A 6,000-nucleotide genomic window follows, 5' to 3' on the forward strand; every position below is an offset into this window, starting at 1 on the left:
TAAGTGGGGGGGTAATGTGACGAAGCAGGGAAAGCGAGAGCAGACGACGGAGTGGCCGATCGCTGGAAGGCGAGAAAAACGAAGGAGCTCGGGCTGCAGAGAAGATTAAGAAGGGCGCGCGCAGGCGAGACAGTTTTTTTTTTGGAACGCCGGCAGAACGGGCGGCAGGTTGTTGGAGAACCCGCATCTACGCGCGAGGTTCGCATACACAGGGCGCCTGTCTTCGGGACAGCGAGCGCCTCACGGTCCTCGCCTGGCAAGACCTGGGACGCGGCCTGCTGCTCTCGGAGAACCCGCACCTACGCGCGAGGTTCCAGATTGTCCACCGCCGTCGAGACGAGCGTCGCAAGGTCCTGGCCTGGCGCGGACGAGCCCTGTCTGGCTACCGGCTACCGAGCGACGGTTCGTTCACTCGGCCCTTAACCCCTGCTGCTGCTACGTCGTTTCCACACCGGACATCTACCCGACGACGATTACGTCATCACAGGGACGCAACCAGCCCACAGCCTCCTGGTCCCCAAGCACCGCCACGTGAGACAATTGACTAGTAGTGTACGCTGCCGCTTTATGTATTTCGTGTGTGTATGCTGTCAAATACAATTGTAGTGTGGTTTGTTAACGTCAGATACCGTCTCCTCCATCCGCAACGCGTCACACGCTCTGCGGCGCGACGAACCTCACCAACAAACATCACAGAACGAAACAGTGTAACAGAGCGTTTTTAGATACAAAAGCATCATAAAACCGCATTAAACAATGTTAGCTAGTTAGATGCAGTGATTTTCAGCATTACAAGTCGGAAACTGCGATATCTAATGTGAAAGCGCATGCAATCGTCGTAATGTTGCAGAAAGCTTCGTAATGCAGCGAGTAAAACGTTTTATAACGATAGAAGTGCGAAAGTGAAGTTAGGTTGAAGTTTAAGCTAGGTAGCGTCGTGAAACCACCGAAAACGACGTCATCTAACGAGATAGTGTTGTTTTGTTGCGAGTAGGAAACTGCGATACGTGACATATTGTGAAAGCACACAAAACAGCGTGAACTAGCCAGATACTGCGTCTCGTACCGTTACAAGTGCGAAACTGCTATAGTGTGATATTCTCGTGAAAGCGCATGCAAGCATCGTGAAACCTTAAAGAACGTTGTCATTTAACGAGATACAGCGTTCTGTACTGTACAAATTTGGTGAAAAACTGTGAGGTCATGCAAATATTGTAATTGTAAACGAAACAGTGTAACAGAGCGTTTTTAGGAACAAGTGCGAATGTTAGGTTAGGTTAAGTTATGAAGCGTCATAAAACCGCATTAAACGATGTCAGCTATTCAGATGCAGTGTTTTTCACCATTACAAGTAGGAAACTTCGATGTATAATGTGAAAGCGCATGAAACCGTCGTTATGTTGCAGAAATTATTTTAAAGTAGCGAGTGAAACGTTTTCTAACGCTAGAAGTGCGAAGGTTACGTTAGGTTGAGTTATGTTATTTTAAGCTATGTAGCATCGTGAAACCACCAAAAACGACGTCATCTAACGAGATAGTGTTGGTTTGTTGCGAGTACGAAACTGCGATACGTGACATATTGTGAAAGCAATCAAAACAGCGTGAACTAGGTAGATACAGCGTCTCGTACCGTTACAAGTGCGAAACTGCTATATTGTGATATTCTCGTGAAAGCGCATGCAAGCATCGTGAAGCCTTAAATCACGATGTCATTTAGCGAGATACAGCGATCTGTATTGTACAAAGTTGGTGAAAAACTGTGAGGTCTTGCAAATATCGTAATTGTGAACGAAACAGTGTAACAGAGCGTTTTTAAATACAGAAGCATCATAAAACCGCATTAAACAATGTTAGCGAGTTAGTAGCAGTGATTTTCAGCATTTCAAGTCGGAAACTACGATATCTAATGTGAAAGCACATGAAATTGTCGTAATGTTGCAGAAAGCATTGTAATGCAGCGAGTAAAACGTTTTATAACGATAGAAGTGCAAAGGTGAAGTTAGGTTGAAGTTTAAGCTAGGTAGCGTCGTGAAACCACCAAGAACGACGTCATCTAACGAGATAGTGTTGTTTTCTTTCGAGTACGAAACTTCGATAGGTGAAATATTGTGCAAGCACACAAAACGGCATGAATTAGCCAGATACTGCGTGTTGTATCGTTATGTGTGCGAAACTGCTATATTGTGTTATTCTCGTGAAAGCGCACGCGAGCATCGTGAAACCTTAAATAACGATGTCATTTAGCGAGATACAGCATTCAGTACTGTACTAAGTTGCTGAAAAACTGTGAAGTCTTGCAAATACCGTAATTGAGAACGAGACAGTGTAACAGAGCGTTTTTAGATACAAGTGCGAAGGTTAAGTTAGGTTAAGTTATGAAGCGTCATAAAACCGCATAAACAATGTCAGCTAGTGCGATGCAGAGTTTTTCATCATTGCAAGTAGGAAACTGCGATATCTAATGTGAAGGTGCATGAAACCGTCGTATTGTTGCAGAAATCATTGTAAAGTAGCGAGTGAAACGTTTTCTAACGGTAGAAGTGCGAAGGATACGTTAGGTTGAGTTATGTTAGTTTAAGCTAGGTAGCATCGTGAAACCACCAAAAACGACGTCATCTAACGAGATAGTGTTGGTTTGTTGCGAGTACGAGACTGCGATACGTGACATATTGTGAAAGCACACAAAACGGCGTGAACTAGGTAGATACTGCGTCTCGTACCGTTACAAGTGCGAAACTGCTATACTGTGATATTCTCGTGAAAGCGCATGCAAGCATCGTGAAACCTTAAATAACGATGTCATTTAGCGAGATACAGCGATCTGTGTTGTACAAAGTTGGTGAAAAACTGTGAGGTCCTGCAAATATCGTAATTGTGAACGAAACAGTGTAACAGAGCGTTTTTAGATACAAAAGCATCATAAAACCGCATTAAACAATGTTAGCTAGTTAGCTGCAGTGATTTTCAGCATTACAAGTCGGAAACTGCGATATCTAATGTGAAAGCGCATGCAATCGTCGTAATGTTGCAGAAAGCTTCGTAATGCAGCGAGTAAAACGTTTTATAACGATAGAAGTGCGAAAGTGAAGTTAGGTTGAAGTTTAAGCTAGGTAGCGTCGTGAAACCACCGAAAACGACGTCATCTAACGAGATAGTGTTGTTTTGTTGCGAGTAGGAAACTGCGATACGTGACATATTGTGAAAGCACACAAAACAGCGTGAACTAGCCAGATACTGCGTCTCGTACCGTTACAAGTGCGAAACTGCTATAGTGTGATATTCTCGTGAAAGCGCATGCAAGCATCGTGAAACCTTAAAGAACGTTGTCATTTAACGAGATACCGCGTTCGTACTGTACAAGTTTGGTGAAAAACTGTGAGGTCATGCAAATATTGTAATTGTAAACGAAACAGTGTAACAGAGCGTTTTTAGATACAAGTGCGAAGGTAAGTTAGGTTAAGGTATGAAGCGTCATAAAACCGCATAAACAATGTCAGCTAGTGCGATCCAGAGTTTTTCATCATTACAAGTCGGAAACTGCGATATCTAATGTGAAAGTGCATGAAACCCTCGTATTGTTGCAGAAATCATTGTAAAGTAGCGAGTGAAACGTTTTCTAACGCTAGAAGTGCGAAGGATACGTTAGGTTGAGTTATGTTAGTTTAAGCTAGGTAGCATCGTGAAACCACCAAAAACGACGTCACCTAACGAGTTAGTGTTGGTTTGGTGCGAGTACGAGACTGCGATACGTGACATATTGTGAAAGCACACAAAACGGCGTGAACTAGGTAGATGCTGCGTCTCGTACCGTTACAAGTGCGAAACTGCTATATTGTGATATTCTCGTGAAAGCGCATGCAAGCATCGTGAAACCTTAAATAACGATGTCATTTACCGAGATACAGCGATCTGTATTGTACAAAGTTGGTGAAAAACTGTGAGGTCCTGCAAATATCGTAATTGTGAACGAAACAGTGTAACAGAGCGTTTTTATATACAAAAGCATCATAAAACCGCATTAAGCAATGTTAGCTAGTTAGATGCAGTGATTTTCAGCATTACAAGTCGGAAACTGCGATATCTAATGTGAAAGCGCATGCAATCGTCGCAATGTTGCAGAAAGCATTGTAATGCAGCGTGTAAAACGTTTTATAACGATAGAAGTGCAAAGGTGAAGTTAGGTTGAAGTTTAAGCTAGGTAGCGTCGTGAAACCACCAAAAACGACGTCATCTAACGAGATAGTGTTGTTTTCTTTCGAGTACGAAACTTCGATAGGCAAAATATTGTGCAAGCACACAAAACGGCATGAACTAGCCAGATACTGCGTGTTGTACCGTTACAAGTGTGAACTACTATAGTGTGATATTCTCGTGAAAGCGCATGCAAGCATCGTGAAACCTTAAAGAACGATGTCATTTAGCGAGATACAGCGTTCCGTACTGTACAATTTTGGTGAAAAACTGTGAGGTCATGCAAATATTGTAAATGTGAACGAAACAGTGTAACAGAGCGTTTTTAGAAACAAGTGCAAATGTTAGGTTAGGTTACGATATAAAGCGTCACAAAACCGCATTAAACAATGTCAGCTTTTGAGATGCCGTGTTTTTCACCATTACAAGTTAGAAACGGCGATATCTAATGTGAAAGCGCTTGAAACCGTCGTAATATTGCAGAAAGCATTGTAAAGTAGCGAGTAAAACGTTTTCTAACGATAGAAGTGCGAAGGTTAGGTTAGGTTGAGGTTTAGGCTAGGTAGCGTCGTGAAACCACCAAAAAAACGTCAACTAACGTGATAGTGTTGTTTTGTTGCGAGTACGAAACTGCGATAGGTGAAATATTGTGAAAGCACACAAAACGGCATGAACTAGCCTGATACTGCGTCTTGTACCGTTACATGTGCGAAACTGCTATATTGTGTTATTCTCGTGAAAGCGCATGCGAGCATCGTGAAACCTTAAATAACAATGTCATTTAGCGAGATACAGCATTCAGTACTTTACTAAGTTGGTGAAAAACTGCGAAGTCATGCAAATACCGTAATTGTGAACGAAACAGTGTAACAGAGTGTTTTTAGGTACAAGTGCGAAGGTTATTTTAGGTTAAGTTATGAAGCGTCACAAAACTGCAATAAACATTGTCAGCTATTGAGATGCAGTGTTTTTCACCATTACAAGTCGGAAACTGCGATATCTATTGTCAAAGCGCATGAAACCATTGTAATGTGGAAGAAAGCATTGTAAAGTAGCGAGTAAAACTTACTCTAACGATAGAAGTGCGAAGGTTAGGTTGAGTTATATGGGTTTAGGCTAGGTAGCGTCGTGAAACCACCAAAAACGACGTCACTTAACGAGATAGTGTTGTTTTGTTTCGATTACGAAACTGCGATAGGTGAAATATTGTAAAAGCACACAAAACGGCGTGAACTAGCCAGATAGATCGTCTCACACCGTTACAAGTGCGAAACTGCTATAGTGTGATATTCTCGTGAAAGCGCATGCGAGCATCGTGAAACATTGAATAACGATGTCATTTAGCGAGATACAGCGTTCAGTACTGTACTAAGTTGCTGAAAAACTGTGAAGTCATGCAAATACCGTAATTGAGAACGAGGCAGTGTAACAGAGCGTTTTTAGATACAAGTGCGAAGGTTAGGCTAGGTTAAGTTATGAAGCGTCATAAAACCGCATTAAACGATGTCAGCTATTGAGATGCAGTGTTTTTCTCCCTTAGAAGTTGAAAACTGCAATATCTAATGTGAAAGCGCATGAAACAATCTTAATGTTGCCGAAAGCATTTTGAAGTAGCGAGTAAAACGTTTTCTAACGATTGAATTGCGAAAGTTAGGTTAGGTTGAGGGTTAAGCTAGGTAGCGTCGTGAAATCACCAAAAACGACGTCTTCTAACGAGATAGTGTTGTTTTGTTGCGAGTACGAAACTGCGATAGGTGAAATAATGTGAAAGCACACAAAACGGCATAAACTAGCCAGATACTGCATGTT

This window comes from Rhipicephalus microplus, unplaced genomic scaffold (genome assembly GCF_043290135.1).
Source record: "Rhipicephalus microplus isolate Deutch F79 unplaced genomic scaffold, USDA_Rmic scaffold_13, whole genome shotgun sequence".
Lineage (NCBI taxonomy): Eukaryota > Metazoa > Arthropoda > Arachnida > Ixodida > Ixodidae > Rhipicephalus > Rhipicephalus microplus.